The sequence below is a fragment of the Somniosus microcephalus genome, chromosome 3 (genome assembly GCF_052327205.1).
Source record: "Somniosus microcephalus isolate GS21.2 chromosome 3, FLI_Smic_1.0, whole genome shotgun sequence".
NCBI lineage: Eukaryota > Metazoa > Chordata > Chondrichthyes > Squaliformes > Somniosidae > Somniosus > Somniosus microcephalus.
Genome location: NC_140989.1, coordinates 363,993,507 through 364,011,354, shown reverse-complemented (window position 1 = coordinate 364,011,354; position 17,848 = coordinate 363,993,507).

Genomic DNA, 17,848 nt, shown 5'->3' with positions numbered 1-17,848 from the left:
AAGACCATCTGAAGGTTGTATATATTTGAAACCAGAGAGTCCCATTGCCTGTAATCCAATTAAAAGTCAAACCATTAACAAATATTTCGAATGAATTCCAACATCCTTTTGTCCGCACATTTCATTTTATTGTTGGTTTAAAGCATTGAGTGTTGATGTCTTGGAAGAGTTATCAAGCCTGACGAGTGTAAAGGAGTAGAATTAACATCAGTTGATGAATCCGGGATGTGTTATTTCAGCTCCATTATAGCACATCATCTCCCTCATGTTGGCACTCATAACTCTTCCAACTCAGATTCTCTAATGAGATTATTAACATTCAATGTCTTAAAATAAATATTTTTTAATAATACAATCATCATTTTAAGTGATTTGATTTCTAAATGGGATATTGATGTCAAGACTCCCCTCTTAATTCCTCTCGCTTCTTTGTGCGTTTTCTGTGCTAAATTATTCCTAGATAATGTCATTTGCCATTTCGGAATGAGAGTTAATTCATGCAGAACTTGACCCTTGGAATGTCAGCCACGTGATCAGAAAAGGGACCATCCTGAAAATGTTTAAACGGTATTCTTGTTGACAATCAATTTAGGATATACTGATGCAAATCACAGTTTATTTAATATTTTGCTTTTCTAAAGGAATAATTTCTTGTGCTCGTCAAGCTGAGGGATATTGTTGCCTGGAAATGCATCATCTTAGGTTCCCAGTGTTACCATCAAACCATCTCTGTTTAGGTGTAGCAAATAAAGCTGCCTTGATCTCCAAATTTTCAAAAGGGGGAAGAATGCAGGGCTCTGGGGAAAGAGTAGGGGAGTGTGACTAATTGGAGAGCTCTTTCAAAGAGCCGGCACTGGCACGATGGGTCGAATGGCCTCCTTCTGTGCTGTATCATTCTATAATGGCCATTTCTCATTTCGTAGACCAGTCATGTGGCGAGAGCGTCAACATAGTGAATGAGTTTTGTGTGAGCCCGTCCCTTACCAACTGAACCAAGGCTGCCCAAATTGATTTAATTTTTAAAAATTTGTTCATGAGATGTGGGCAAATCTGTCGCCGTCAAGGCCAGCATTTACTGCCCATCCCTAATTGCCCTTGAGAAGATTCTGGTGAGCCACCTTCTTGAACCACTGCAATTAGGGAGGGAGTCCAGGATTTTGACCCAGCGACAATGAAGGAACGGCAATATATTTCCAAGTCAGGATGGTGTATGACTTGGAGGGGAATGTGGAAATGATGGTGTTCCCTTGCACGTGCTGCCCTTGTCGTTTGAGGTGTCAAATTTTTTGTCTTATAATACTCCTATGAAGCACCTTGGGATGTTTTACTACATTAAAGGCACTATGTAAATACAAGCTGTTGTTGGTAGAGGTCGTGGGTTTGGGAGGTGCTGTCGAAGAAGCCTTTGCAAGGTGCTGCAGTGCATCTTGTAGATGGTAGACACACAGTCACAGTGCGCCAGTGGTGGAGGGAGTGAATGGTTAAGGTGCCAATCAAGCAGGCTGCTTTGTCCTGGATGGTGTTGAGCTACTTGAGTGTTGTGCTACTTGAGTGTTGTTGGAGCTGCACTCATTCAGGCAACTGGAGAGTATTCCATCACACTCCTGCCTTGTGTCTTGTAGATGGTGGAAAGGCTTTAGGGAGTCAGGTGGTGAGACACTCGCCGCAGAATACCCAGCCTCTGACCTGCTCTTGCAGCCACAGTATTTATGTGGCTGGTCCAATTAAGTTTCTGGTCAATGGTGACCCCCAGGATGTTGATGGTGGGGGATTTGGAATGGTAATGCTGTTGAATGTCAAGGGGCGGTGGTTAGACTCTTGCTTGTTGGAGATAGTCATTGCCTGGCACTTGTGTGGCGCGAATGTTACTGCCACTTATCAGCCCAAACCTGAATGTTGTCCAGGTCTTGTTGCATGCGGGCATGGACGGCTTCATTATCTGAGGAGTTGCAAATGGAACTGCACACTGTGCGATCATCAGTGAACATTCCCATTTCTGACTTTATGATGGAGGGAAGATCATTGATGAAGCAGCTGAAGATGGTTGGGCCTAGGGCACTGTCCTGAGGAACTCCTGCAGAGATGATTGAACTCCAACAACCACCTTCCTTTGTGCTAGGTATGACTCCAGCCAGTTGAGAGCGTTCTCCCCGATTCCCATTGACTTCAATTTTACTAGGGCTCCTTGGTGCCACACTGGGTCAAATGCTACCTTGATGCCAAAGGCAATCACTCTCACCTCACCTGGAATTCAGCTCATTTGTCCATGTTTGGACCAAGGCTGTAATGAGGTCCTGACAGAACCCAAACTAAGCATCGGTGAGCAGGTTATTGGTAAGTGTCGCTTGATAGCACTGTCGCCGACACCTTCCATCACTTTGCTAATGATTGAGAGTAGACTGATGGGGCAGTAATTGGTCTGATTGTATTTGGACTGTTTTTTGTGGACAGGACATACCTGGGCAGTTTTCCACATTGTAAGGTAGATGCCAGTGTTGTAGCTGTACTGGAACAGCTTAGCTAGAGGCGCGGCTAGTTCTGGAGCACAAGTCTTCCAACACGACAGCTGGGATGTTGTCGGAGCCCCTAGCCTTTGCTGTATCCAGTGCGCTCAGCCGTTTCTTGATATGACGTGGGGTGAATTGAATTGCCTGGCTGCTGTGATGGTAGGGCCCTCAGGAGGAAACCGAGATGGATCATCCAATCGGCACTTCTGCCTGAAGGTGGTTGCAAACACTTCAGCCTTGTCTTTTGCACTCGCATGCTGGGCTCCGCAATCACTGAGGATGAGGATATTGTTTAATTGTCCACCACAATTCACGACTGGATGTGGCAGGACTGCAGAGCTTTGATCTGACCTGTTGGTTGTGGAATCACTTAGCCCTGTCTATAGCATGCTGCTTCTGCTGTTTAGCATGCATGTAATCCTGGGTTACAGCTTCCCCAGGTTGGAACCTCATTTTTAGGTATGCCTGGTGCTGTCCCTGGCATGCTCTTCTGCATTCCCATGTTGACTTTGTCCAATCCTGTTACTGTTTTCCAAGTGCTCTGCTAATACATCTTTTATAATGGACTCCAGCATTTTCCCCACTACCAATGTCAGGCTTACCAGTTTATAATTCCCTGTTTTCTCTCTACCACCTTTTTTAAATAGTGGGGTTACATTAGCTACCCTCCAATCCATGGGAACTGTTCCAGAGTCTATAGAATTTTGGAAGATGACCAGCAATGCATCTACTATTTCTAAAGCCACTTCCTTAAGTACCCTAGGATGTAGATCATCAGGCCCTGGGGTTTATCGGCCTTCAATCCCATCAATTTCCCTAACACCATTTCCCTACAAATGCTGATTTCATTCAGTTCCTCCCTCTCATTAGACCCTATGTTCCCAGACATCTCTGGGAAGTTATTTGTGCCCTCCTTTGTGAAGACAGAACCAAAGTATGTATTTAATTGGTCTGCCATTTCTTTGTTCCCCATTATAAATTCCCCTGATTCTGACTGCAAGGGACGTACGCTTGACTTCACCAATCTTTTTCGCTTCACATATCTATCGAAGCTTTTACAGTCAGTTTTTATGTTCCCTGCAAGCTTACTCTCATACTCTATTTTCCCCCTCTTAATTAATCCCTTTGTCCTCCTTTGCTGAATCCTAAACTGCTCCCAATCCTCAGGTTTGCTGCTTTTTCTGGCCAATTTATATGTCCTCTCCTTGGATCTTATGCTATCCCTAATTTCCCTTGTTAGCCACCTTTTTTGTTTTATTTTTATGCCAGACAGGGATGAACAAATTCTGTAGTTCATCCATGTGATCTTTAAATGTTTGCCATTGCCTATCCACCATCAACCCTTTAAGTAACGTTCCCTAATCCATCCTAGCCAACTCGCGCCTCATACCATTGTAGTTTCCTTTATTTAAATTCAGGACCCTAATCTCTGAGTCAACTACTTCGCTCTCCATTTTAATGAAGAATTCTATCATATTATGATCGCTCCTCCCCAAGGGGCTTCACACAAGATTGCTAATTAATCCTTTCTCATTACATAATACCCAGTCTAAGATGGCCTGATCTCTAGTTGGTTCCTCGACATATTGGTCCAGGAAACCATCCCGTATACACTCTAGGAATTCCTCCTCCACAGTATTGTTACTAATTTGGTTAGCCCAATCTATATGTAGATTAAAGTCACCCATGATAACTGCTGTGCCCTTATTGCACGCATCTCTAAATTCAGTTTAATGCCATCCCCAACCTCAGCATTACTGTTTGGGGGTCAGTATACAAGTCCCACTAATGTTTTCTGCCCCATGGTATTTCTCAGCTCTACCCCTACAGATTCCACATCATCAGAGCTAATATCCTTCTTTACTATTGTGTTAATCTCCTCTTTAACCAGCAATGTTACCCCACATCCTTTTCCTTTTTGCCTCCCCTTCCTGATGTTGAATTCCCAGCCTTAGTCACCCTGGAGCCATGTCTCGGTAATCCCAATGATATCATATCCGTTTACATCTATTTGCGCAGCTAATTCATCTACCTTATTACGAATGCTCCTCGCGTTAAAAAAAACAAGCCTGAAGGCTTTGTGTCTTAACACTTAGTCCTTTTAGAATTATTATTTACTGAGGCCCTGTTTGATTTACACCCTTGATTTCTCTGCCTTCCACTTTTGCTTTTCTCCTTCCTGTCTTTTGCTTCAATCCTTGCTTCCCTTTCCTCTGCCTCCCTGCACAGGTTCCCAATCCCCTGACATTTTAGTTTAAACCCTCCCCAACAGCACTAGCAAACACTCCCCCTAGGACATTGGTCCCAGTCCTGCCCAGGTGCAAACTGTCCAGTTTGTACTGGTCCAACCTCCCCCAGAACCGGTTCCAATGTCCCAGGAATTTGAATCCCTCCCCCTTGCACCATTCCTCTAGCCACCGTGACTGGAGCTGGGATAATGAAAGAGAGAGTGAGAGAGATAAACTGAACATTTCGCTACTCTGTCAATCCTCTGTGAAATTATATTCCTCGTTGTCTTGACAGTTTTACGTGTGAGCTTAGGCGGAGAAGGTCACTAGGCTATTTGATAGTGGAGGGCATCACAGATAAGCTCAATCCAGCCAGGATTTTTAATGCATTTCATTCTTTTTGCCCTGCAACAGGAAGTAAACAGAGCTGGATTTAGAAAGTGAAGCTTTATCTGAAAAATATCACATTGGAATAGAGGTGCTGATGTGATCTAAATGAAGTGGTATTTATTTAACTCAAACAATTGTAATCTTGGGAAATCTAAAGCAATAACAATTTAAAGAGTTTTTTTTTATAAACAGAACACTAAGCAATGCTCTAATTAAAAAGACAACTGCAAAATATATGGACACTGGACCAGCACTGGCCGGGATGATATCTGCAAGGGCCTACAATGATCATCAACCACTAATCAGGAGGATGCAGAATTTAAAAAAAGTAATTCTCAGGATGTGGGCATCGCTGGCAAGCCCAGTATTTATTGCCTACCACTAGTTGTGAGAAGGTGGTGGTTAGCCTTCTCCTTGAACCACTGCCATCCGTGTGGTGAAGGTGATCCCACAGTGCAGAGAGGTTTGGAGTTCCAGGGTTTTGACCCGGCGACAGTGAAGGAACATGTCCAAGTAATGATGCTCTGTGACTTGAACTGGAACTTGAAGGTGATGGTGTGCCCATGCACCTGCTGCCCTTGTCCTTCTAGTGGTGGAGGTCACAGGTTTGGGTAAAAGAAGCCTTGGAGACTCGCTGCAAGTGGACCTTGTAGATGGAGAGAAACTGCAAAGTGCTACAGTACAAAGGGATCTGAGGGTCCTGGTGCATGAAACACAAAGTTAGTATGCAGGTGATCAGGAAGGCCAATGGAATCTTGGCTTTTATTGCAAGGGGGATGGAGTATAAAAACAGGGAAGTCTTGCTGCAGTTATACAGGGTATTGGTGAGGCCACACCTGGAATACTGCGTGCAGTTTTGGTTTCCATATTTAAGAAAAGATATACTTGCTCCAGAGGCGGTTCAGAGAAGGTTCACTCGGTTGATTCCGGAGATGACGTATGAGGAAAGGTTGAGTAGGTTGGGACTTTACTCATTGGAGTTCAGAAGAATGAGAGGCGATCTTATTGAAACATATAAGATTGTGAGGGGGCTTGATCGGGTGGATGCGGTGAGGATGTTTCCACTGATGGGTGAGACTAGAACTAGGGGGCATAATCTTAGAATAAGGGGCTGCCCTTTCAAAACTGAGATGAGGAGAAACTTCTTCACTCAGAGGGTAGTAAATCTATGGAATTTGCTACCCCAGAGAGCTGTGGAAGCTGCAACATTAAATAAATTTAAAATGGAGAGAGACAGTTTCCTAGCAGATAAGGGAATTAGGGGTTACGGGGAGAGGGCAGGGAAGTGGACGTGAGTCTAGATTCGGATCAGCCATGATCCTATTGAATGGCGGAGCAGGCCCGAGGTGCCGTATGGCCTACTCCTGCTCCTACTTCTTATGTTCTTATGTCTTAAGGGCAGTCAATCTAATCTCATCTTTAGAATTCAGCTTGTGCTCATCTTTGGACCAAGGCTGTAATGAGGTTTGGAGCCAAGAAGTTTTGGCAGAACCGAAACTGAGCATCAGTGAGGAGGTTATTGGCAAGTGCCACTCCAAAGCACTGTTGCCGGTTCCTTCCATCACTGCTGATGATTGGGAGTAGACTGATGGGGTGGTAACTAGCTGGGTTGAATTTGTCCTCCTTTTTGCAAAGACAGTTTTCCACATTGTTGGGTAGATGCCAGGGTTATAACTGTACTGGAACAACTTAGTTAGGGCGTTGGCTAGCCCAGTAAGAAGTATGGCTTGATTTAATTCTTGGAATTTAACGGGGCAAATAACTGATGTAAGAGTAGGAGAACAATTGAGAAATAGTGACCACAATATAGTTAGGCTCAATGCAAGAGAGAAAGATAATGAAAAATCAAAAGGTACTGGACAGGAAAAGGGCAAAGCTCAGCTAGATAAGAAGGGAACTGTCCCAAATCAACTAGGCAGAAATGTTAGCAAACAGGTTGACAGGCCAACAGTGGGAAATCTTCAAATATGAGATAGAGTAGAAAATAAATATATTCCTACAAGGCAAAAATTAAGTGCATCAAAGTGTTATGTAAAGAACTAGAGATTAAATCTCAACATAAGCTAATAAAAGGCATAGAAAAGAAAAAGACTTGCATTTATATAGCACCTTTCATGACCTCAGGACATCCCAAAGCACTTTCCAGCCAATGAAGTACTTTTGAAGTGTAGTCACTGTTGTAATATAGGAAGCACGGCATCCATTTGCACGCAGCAAGGTTCCACAAACAGCAATGTGATAATGACCAGATAATCTGCTTTTAGTGATGTTGGTGGAGGGGTAAATATTGACCTGGACACCAGGGATAAGTCCCCTGCTCTTCTTTAAAATAGTGCCATGGGATCCTTTACGTCCACTTGAGGGGGCAGATGAGGCCTCGGTTTAACATTTAATCCGAAAGATGGTGCCTCCTACAGTGCAGCACTCCCTCAGTACTGCACTGGAGTGTAAGCCTAGATTTTTGTGCTCAAGTCTCTGGAGTGGGACTTGAATCCACAACCTTCTGACTCCGAGGCGAGAGTGCTGCCCACTGAGCCACAGCTGACAGATATGTGACAAAAGTTAGGACCAATACTGAAGATAACCATGAAGATTATAAACAGTGTAGTTGGGAAGTAAAAAGGGAGATTAGATTAGATGAAAATGCTGTGCGTCACCTGAAACTGTACCTGGGCTGGAGCGCTTCAGCTATGAAGAAAGACTGGACAGGCTGGGGTTGTTTTCCTTGGAGCAGAGAAGGCTGAGGGGGGACCTGATTGAGGTGTACAAAATTATGAGGGGCATAGATAGGGTGGATAGAAAGGAACTTTTCCCCTTAGTGTAGAGAGGTCAATAACCAGGGGGCATAGATTCAAGGTAAGGGGCAGGAGGTTTAGAGGGGATTTGAGGAAAAACTTTTTCACCCAGAGGGTGGTTGGAATCTGGAACTCACTGCCTGAAAGGGTGGTAGAGGCAGGAACCCTCACAACATTCGAGAAGCATTTGGATGAGCACTTGAAATGCCATAGCATACAAGGCTACGGACCAAATGCTGGAAAATGGGATTAGACAGGGCTTGATGGCTGGCGTGGACGCGATGGGCCGAAGGGCCTCTTTCTGTGCTGTATAACTCTATGTAATATAAAAGAAAATAGTAAGGGCTTTTATAAGCATATATAAAAGGAATGGTTAAAAGGAGAGTAGAACTGCTCAAGGATGGAGAAGGGAGTCTAATTGTGGAAGATTAAGGTATGGTAGCAACATTAAATATTTCCATCTGTTCTTACAAATGATGGTGGGAGTGAGAATGTAAATATACCAGGAGGAGAATTAGGCATTCAAATACATAAACCCCTGGAGTTGCGAGTGTAGGCAAAATCAAAACAGGCTAATACATCTTTTGGGTTTTATAAGTACAAGAGTAAAGAAGTAATAATAAATTTGTAATAACATTGGTTAGGCCACAGTTAGAGTACAGTGTGCAGTTCTGGACATCCCATTATAGAAAGGACATTAAAGCCCCAAAGAGCATACAGCCTAGACATGCCCAAGCAGTTCTGTACTCTCTTACTTTTTTATATGCTAAGGATGGGAAATTGCAGTTTTGACAAGAGACTTGATGTATTGGGACTATTTCCACTGGAGCATACAAGCTTAAGAGGAGATTTAATAGAGTTTTTTTTTTTATTTTTTTAATTATGAAGTGTTTTGATAAGTGAATAGGAAAACATTATTTCCTGTTGTTGGGAGTCAATGACCAGGGGTCATCAATTGAACACAATCACTAAGAGAGTGAGGAGAGAGGTTAGGAGAGATTTATTTAGAGGGTTATTGAAGCATGGAATGCTTTGCCACGGGGGAGAGCTCTGCATCTTTTAAGGGGGAAACCGGATGAATATTTGAAGAGAGGAAGATACAGGGCAATGGTGAGAGTGTGGTACAGTGGGATTCAATGTTCCCTTTAAGCTGCAAGGCCATGTGGCTCCTGCACAGCCGGCCCACCGGCTTTTAAATGGGGAAAAACGCACACGTGCGGTATTTTGAAGGGGCCGTGTACCTTTCAAAAAAATATTAACGGGAGCATTGGTGGGATGAGCTTTGGATCATTCCATCAAAGTGCCATTATTGATGGGTTTAATGACTTCCGTCTGTGCAGTAAACTTCTATTGTTCTATGTGGGCGTGTGGGATCAGAAAGGGAAGAGAGAAAAATACCTTCCTGAAAAGTAGGGGAGTATGAATAGGTCTAGAGGTTAGTGGCAACTACTAGAAGGGTTCTACATGAACGTGTCCAAAATGAAGGGCTTCAAGCTACTAAGAGTCTGATAACATAAGAAATAGGAGCAGGAGTAGGCTATTTGGCCCTTCGAGCCTGCTCCGCCATTCAATAAGATCATCTCCACTTTCCTGAACTATCCCCATATCCCTTGATTCCCTTAATATTCAAAAATCTATCGATCTCTATCTTGAATATACTCAATGACTGAGCCTCCACAGCCCTCTGGGGTAGAGAATTCCAAAGATTCACCAGCCTCTGAAGAAATTCCTCATCTCACTCCTAAATGGCTGACCCCTTATTCTGAGACTGTGACCCCTGGTTCTAGACTCCCCAGCCAGGATAAACATCCTCCCTGCATCTACCCTGTCAAGCCCTGTAAGAAGTTTGTATGTTTCAATGAGATCACCTCTCATTCTTCTAAACTCTGGAGAATATAGGACTGGTCTACTCAATCTCTCTTCATAGGGCAATCCCCCCCATCCCAGGAACCAGTCTGGTGAACCTTTGTTGCACTCCCTCTATGGCAAGTATATCCTTCCTTAGGTAAGGAGACCAAAACTGTACTCTGTATTCCAGATGTGGGCTCACCAGGGCCCTATATAATTGCAGCAAAACATCTTTACTCTTATACTCAAATCCTCTTGTAATAAAGGCCAACATACCATTTGCTTTCCTAATTGCTTGCTGTACCTACATGTTAACTTTCAGTGATTCGTGCTCAAGGACACCCAGGTCCCTCTGAACACCAACATTTCCCAATCTCTCACCAAATAAAAAATACTGCTTTTCTATTTTTCCTACCAAGGTGGATAACTTCACATTTCTCCACATTATATTTCATTTGCCATGTTCTTGCCCACTCACTTAGCCTTTCTACATCCCCTTGAAGTCTCCTTGCATCCTCCTCACAACTTGCATTCCCACCCAGCTTTGTATGATGGCAGCAATGATCATATCCACAGAACTTCAACAAATGGATGTTTTGTGAAAGTTTTTATTTAATATGTAAACAAAGCATATCAGATAGGACAGCCCCATGTTTCAACTGACATTGGTGGGAGGGCAAAGAAAGCCTGGAGTTAACACATAAATTAAATGGTTTTGTCAATGTAATAGGGGAAGGCCCCCCTACAAATGCTGACACACTCCTTGGGAACCCCTGCAAATAATGACACACTTCCTTGTCCTAACTTCTGAAAGGCAGCGCCAGCTAATATGGGAACATAGGAACAGGAAGTAGGCCATTCAGCTATTTGAGCCTGTTCCACCATACGGTTAGATTATGGCTGATCTGTATCTTAACTCCATCGACCTGCCTCGGTTCCGTAACCCTTAATATCCTTACCTAACAAAAATCTATCAATCTCGGTTTTGAAATTTTCAATTGAACCCCCCCCCCCCCCCCCCCCCCAACCCACAGCTTTTGGGGGGGGGGGGGGGGGGGAAAGAGTGTTCCCGATTCCCACTACCCTTTGAAGAAGTGCTTCCTGACATCACCCTTGAAGGATATAGCTCTAATTTTAAGGTTATGCCCCCTTGTTCTGAATTCCCCCACCAAAGGAAAACAGTGCTATCATTGTAGATTTAAAAACAAAATGTATAGTAACAGCAATAAGAAAGAAAGACTTGCATTTATATAGCACCTGATGTTTCAAAGCGTTTTACAGCCAATGTAGTACTTTTGGAGTGTAGTCACTGTTGTAATGTGGGAAATGCACAGCAAGCTCCCATAAACAGCAATGCAATAATGACCAGATAATCAGTTTTAGTTATAGGGATAATAAATATTGGCCAGGGCACCAGAGATAACTCCCCTGCTGCTCTTCGCAATAGTGCCATGGGATCTTTTACGTCCACCTGAGAGCAGGCGGGGCCTCGGTTTAACGTCTCATCCGAAAGACGACAGTGCAGCGCTTCCTCAGTACTGCACTGGAGTGTCAGCCGAGATTCATGTGCTCAAGTCCCTGGATTGGGACTTGAACCCACAACCTTCTGACTCACGAGGCGAGAGTGCTACCCACTGAGCCACAGCTGCCACTGTACTAGTAAAATCTTCACCGCACGGCAATTACAGGAGAAATGCAGGGAACAGCACCAACCGCTGTACATGGCCTTCTTTGATCTCACAAAGGCCTTCGACACTGTCAACCGTGAGGGATTATGGAGTGTCCTCCTCAAATTCGGCTGCCCTCAAAAGTTTGTCACCATCCTCCGCCTGCTTCACGACATGCAAGCCGTGATCCTGACCAACAGTTCCACCACAGACCCAATTCACGTACGGACCGGGGTCAAGCAAGGCTGTGTCATCGCACCAACGCTCTTCTCGATCTTCCTTGCTGCAATGCTCCATCTCACCCTCAGTAAGCTCCCCACTGGAGTGGAGCTAATTTACAGAACAAACGGGAAACTGTTCAACCTCCGTCACCTCCAGTCCAGATCCAAGGTCGTCCCATCCTCTGTCGTCGAATTACAGTATGCAGACGATGCTTGCGTCTGTGCTCACTAGGAGGTCGAACTCCAAACCAGTCAACATCTTCACTGAAGCGTACGAGAGCATGGGCCTTACACTAAACATCCGTAAGACAAAGATCCTCTACCAACCTGCCCCTGCCACACAGTACTGCCCCCCCGATTATCAAAGTCCACGACAAGGCCTTGGACAACGTGGACCACTTTCCATACCGTGGGAGCCTACTGTCAACAAGGGCAGACATAGACGACGAAGTCCAACACCGCCTTCAGTGTGCCAGTGCAGCCTTCGGTCGCCTGAGGAAAAGTGTTTGAAAACCAGGTCCTCAAATCAGCACTAAGCTCATGGTCTACAGAGCAGCAGTGATACCCACCCTCCTGTATGTTTCAGAGACATGGACCATGTACAGCAGGCTCAAAGCACTGGAGAGGTACCACCAATGCTGCCTCCGCAAGATCTTGCAAATCCATTGGCAGGATAGGCGCACCAATGTCAGTGTACTTGCTCAGGTCAACATCCCCAGCATCGAAGCTTTGACCACGCTCGATCAGCTCCGATGGACAGGCCACATTGTCTGCATGCCTGATATGAGACTCCAAAAACAAGCGCTCTACTCGGAGCTCCGGCACAGCAAGAGAGCCCCAGGTGGGCAGAGGAAACGCTTCGAGGACACCCTCAAAGCCTCCTTGAAAAAGTGTAACATCCCCACTGACACCTGGGAATCCCTGGCCCAAGACCGCACAAAGTGGAGGAGAAGAAACATAGAAGATAGGAGGAGTAGGCCATTCGGCCCCTCGAGCCTGCTCCGCCATTCAATGCGATCATGGCTGATCATCCAAATTCAGTACCCGGTCCCTACTTTCTCCCCATACCCCTTGATCCCTTTAGCCTTAAGAAATATATCCAACTCCTTTTTGAATATATTTAATGAATTGGCCTCTACTGCCTTCTGTGGTAGAGAGTTCCACAGGTTCACCACTCTCGGTGAAGAAATTCCATCTGTAGAGAGAGAAAGAGAGTTAACTTTCAGGTCAATGACCCTTCGTCATCGCTTGACAGGCCTGTGGACACCAGTTTGAAGGGGCCGGCATCATTAAAGTTTCCTCAGCTGCATATTTTACCCTGCCCATATCACAGACCTCCAACTGAAAGAGTAATGTTTAAAAAAAATTAAAAAATCCATACAATAGACACATAGGAGGATGTTAAATGTTGTAATCCAATCTTTGGCTTTAGACAGTGGTCACTCGCGCCTTGAGCTGTGCTCCAGTACTTTGCGGTGATGTGTGAGCCCTTGATTGCGGTACAGACAATACACACCCTACCAGGTGCTGTTTCCTAGGTAACTGAAATTAACGTAAAATTGGGAGAGAACATTGTCTGATGAATTCACAGTGGCGGCTATTTAAAGCTGCTTTGACCATTTACAGAGTTTACATCAATAGCCATAAATACAGAGACTTGATTATCAATGTTTCCCTCCCCAAATTCAGCACCACATTGCATCTTAAAAGTTGCTGCCCTCCCCATATAGGAAGTCTGCATTCCACAAACTCACACGCACACAACAGAACCGTGAGGTGTTGACCTGGAATCATAGAATGGTTACAGCACAGGAGGAGGCCATTCGGTCCGTTCCGGCTCTCTGCAAGCGCACTTCAGCTAGTCCCACTCCCCTGCCCTTTCCCCATAGCCCTACAATTTTTTTTCCTTCAGGTACTAACCCTTTTGAAAGCCACGGTTGAATCTGTCTCCACCACCCTTTCAGGCAGTGCATCCCAGATCCTAACCACAATTATGCTGTCCTTACAGCCACCAATCCTTGTTTGAAACATATTTATTTATCTGCTTTTCTAAGCAGTTCATTGATTCAGCCTCAATTGCTTTCTCTGGCAGTCTGTTCCATAGCCACATATCAACTACTCTCCTTGAACTGCTGCTGTCCTCGCGCTAACAGTGCTCCCACAATGGTATCAGGCTTGTTAACTTTGTACCTGTTCTCCCCATTTCTGTGCTCATAGCTCTAACTCACATGGTTTGCTTACATCTGCAATATCTATGCCTCGATTTATCTCAACACCCATAAGAAATAAATAAGAATGCAAGTCTGTGTTTTCTACTTGGAAAAGTAAGACTTCATTTTATGTGTCTACATGATCTGGCAGATCAACTGAGCAGGAGGCAGTTGACAGACTACTGAACACACTGAACTTACCGTGTACTTTTCTTTTCCCCCCTCCATCTCCTGAAGGTGCTGACTCCTTACAGCCACATAGATGTCGAGATCACCCTCTGGTACCTCACCCAGGTGGATAGCATTATCCATGTGTCACTGTTTGCAGGCCATCTGACTGTGGGGGAGGGGGGGGGGGCTTCACTGCCAAGCCCAATCCTGTCCTCATCAGTCAGTCAGTCAGTCATTCAACATACTTCCGAGGAGGGGGTCACTGGATCATGATTAGGACTCAAATATGGAGGGAAAAACTGCAAGTGCTGGAAATCGGGAAAAAAAACACTAAGTGCTGGAAATACACAGCAGGTCAGTCTTGAACCTATAAGAGAAAGAGACAAGTTATGGCGTTTTACACCCTTCGTCAGAACCCTGGTTAATCTTTCCCTCTCTCTAACTCAAGGTTACCTTATCTCAATTTTAACCCTCAGCCATATGCTGTAGTCATTAATAAGCGTCTGAACATGACAAGACAGCTCCTCCAACGGCCATGTTCGGACTACATTTTGAAAGTGAGCAGGTCGAGAACCAGCCTCAAACATTCCAAGACCGGTGCCTACCAGCAGTAAAAGTCACCCCTAATTGACCAGGAGCGACACAGTGACTTATAAACACACTGGCAAGTCTCCCTTCTAAATCAAGCTGGCTTTGTGGATCACTGAGACTGATTTTTCATGTGTATAATTGACTTGAAAATGACAGGCTTACCATTGAAAAAGATCATACTGCAAGCTCTGAAAGCATCAAAAGTACAAGTCATTTGCATTTCAATAAAAAGGTAGTGTACTTATTTTTCTTTATTTATTTCTGTGCAAGCCAAGATGTCTGTCCTCAGTTAGTTTCCTATTCATTGATGCTAAAAGCTTTCAAAAATCTGTTCCTCTCATCAAACACTGCAGCACAAGGTGCTGGGAAGATATTAATCATTCCTACACCACACCATCAGCAAGGTTAAGGAACGGTACCAACTAGGTTTGTGCTGATTTAGTGACTTCACCATAATGTTCTGAAATCGTTTCCGCAGCTTCCAGATTAAGATTCTCAACAGAGGGTCTTTCTATAAATAGCTACAAAATTTAACAATGTCACACTACCAGAGAATGGAGAAGTGTTTTCTCATCTCCCCGCGCCCCCCCCCCACCGCCCCCTTTCTCCGGAAAGCACTGTATGCGGTTGGGTTACTGGCCTTGCAATAACCTGTCCACGAGGTTGTTCTTCATGGGTAGACAGAGATTGTTGGCAGGCTATTCGCCCAACAGAGGGCAAGACAGAGGATGAGTGTGATTCAGTTCTTATCTGAAGTTCACACACACACACTTTCAGTAAAGGGCAGGGTGGGTTGGGTCACTGGATAGCGATCAGGAGCTGCAAGCCTGGCTGACTGCTTTTCCTCTCCCGAGTCCAGGAGCACGGAGATCAATTGAGGCACCGCTAAACTCCTGCCTGGCTGAGATCAGCTAACTCACGAGACCAGAAATTCAACCTGGGGACTTTCTGGTTTAGTGCTACATCAGGCAATGCTCACCTACTTAGTACATCAAACGAGTGAATTAAATGGATATGCTTTACTTTTAGATGCAGTCAATTGAGAACTAAATAGAACAACTTGCATTTATATAGCACCTTTAATGTAGTAAAACATCCCAAGGCACTTCACAGGAGCGATTATCAAACAAAATCTGACACCGAGCCACATAAGGAGATATTAGGACAGGTGACCAAAAGCTTGGTCAAAGAGGTAGGTTTTAAGGAGCGTCTTAAAGAAGGAGAGAGGGTAGGGAGGCGGAGAGGCTTAGGGAGGGAATTCCAGAGCTTAGGGCCTAGGCAGCTCAAGGCATGGCCGCCAATGGTGGAGCAAAGAAAAAAAATTAATCGGGGATGCATAAGAGGCCAGAATTGGAGGACTGCAGAGATTTGGGAGGGTTGTAGGGCTGGAGGAGGTTACAGAGATAGGGAGGGGTGAGGCCATGGAGGGATTTGAAAACAAGGATGAGAATTTTATTGAGGGAGTTATAGAAATAAATTGTGAAATCGGATGATCACACCACTTGAATGTGTCCACATCTCAATGCAAGTAGAGCCATTTTTGTCAAGTAGCAGCAATTAAAAACAAAAACTAATCTCTACTCACCAATCCTGTAATTTAAAACTTAGGCTAACACTATATTGCAGTGCTGAGGAAATGATGCATTGTTAAAGTTGCTGTCTTTCAGATGAGATGTTAAACCAAGGCTAAGTTAGCTGAACTCGTGGAGACGGCAACACTCTTGGACTAAAGGGAAGCTGGAGACGCGAGTGTGAAATCAGACAGAAGTTCCACTCATGATCACGACCCAGTGACGCCTGTATGGCCTTGCTGTCAACAGAGGGGGAGGCAAAATTCTGGCTCTACTGGAATGCCCCGGCCCAGTTGAACAGCTTGCTGAGGTTGCAGGTTCTCAGAGGTATGCTCACTTGGTGCAACACTGGAAGGCAGCCAATGTTTGTGAACTATACGCCCGTGTGCATCACTGCCTCCAGGAACAGAGAAACAAACAGGGTGGGCAAAGAAAAATAGAACGTGTCAATACAATGTAGATAAAAGTTTCATTTCAAAATATGAAATCAATTCCCCAAAACTGTTGTATTACACACACACAAAGGGTGCATTCAAACTACAACTGCAATGTCAGTACAAAGTGTTCTCCTTTAAACTGATGCTGCAGAGAATGCAGCCTGATTCCGCTGCCTGGTCCCAATCAATTTACATTTAGAGGAAGCTAAACTTGTAGTTTACAATAACCTGGAATTTTAAAGCATTACAGTTAGAAGATATGAGAGTGAGCGCACACCATTGAATAAATTGAATTAAATGGGATCTAAAATGATCAATACATTTAACTGCACGCTATTGGACTGAATGCATTTAATTCTTTCTCCCCTCCTCCTGTCATGAGGTGGAGGTACAGATCCCGGTGGCGGTACAGATCCAAGGAAACCAGATTCCCTTCAGTGCCTTGCCCATCTGGTTATTCTTTACAAGGGAGCAGTCAGTGTCAGGCTATTCAATGACAGCCAGTCTTCACCTGGTGTTCACACAGATACACATGGTCCTCAATCTGGAGTGGGAACCCGAGCTGATTCTCTTCCCTAACCCGAACAAATCCAATAAGGAATTCATAGAAACATAGAAGATAGGAGCAGGAGTAGGCCATTTGGCCCCTCGCGCCTGCTCCGCCATTCAATGCGATCATGGCTGATCATCCAAATTCAGTACCCGGTCCCTGCTTTCTCCCCATATCCCTTGATCCCTTTAGCCTTAAGAAATATATCCAACTCCTTCTTGAATATATTTAATGAATTGGCCTCAACTGCCTTCTGTGGTAGAGAATTCCACAAGTTCACCACTCTCTGGGTGAAGAAATTCCTCCTCATCTCTGTCCTAAGTGGCTTACCCCTTATCCTTCGACTGTGACCCCTGGTTCTGGACTCCCCGACCATCGGGAACATCCTTCCAGCATCTAGTCTGTCTATTCAGGGGAAACTTCTTTACTCAGAGTGGTGTACCACAAGGACTGGTTGAGGTGAATAGCATAGATGCAGGAGTAGGCCATTCAGCCCCTCAAGCCTGTTCCGCCATTCAAGGGAAACGAGATAAGTACATGAGGGAGAAAGGAATAGAAGGATATGTCGATAGGGTTAGATGAAGAGTGGTAGGAGGCTCATGTGGAGCATAAACACCGGCATAGGGTTGGGCCTAAAGGCCTGTTTCTGTGCTATAAATTCT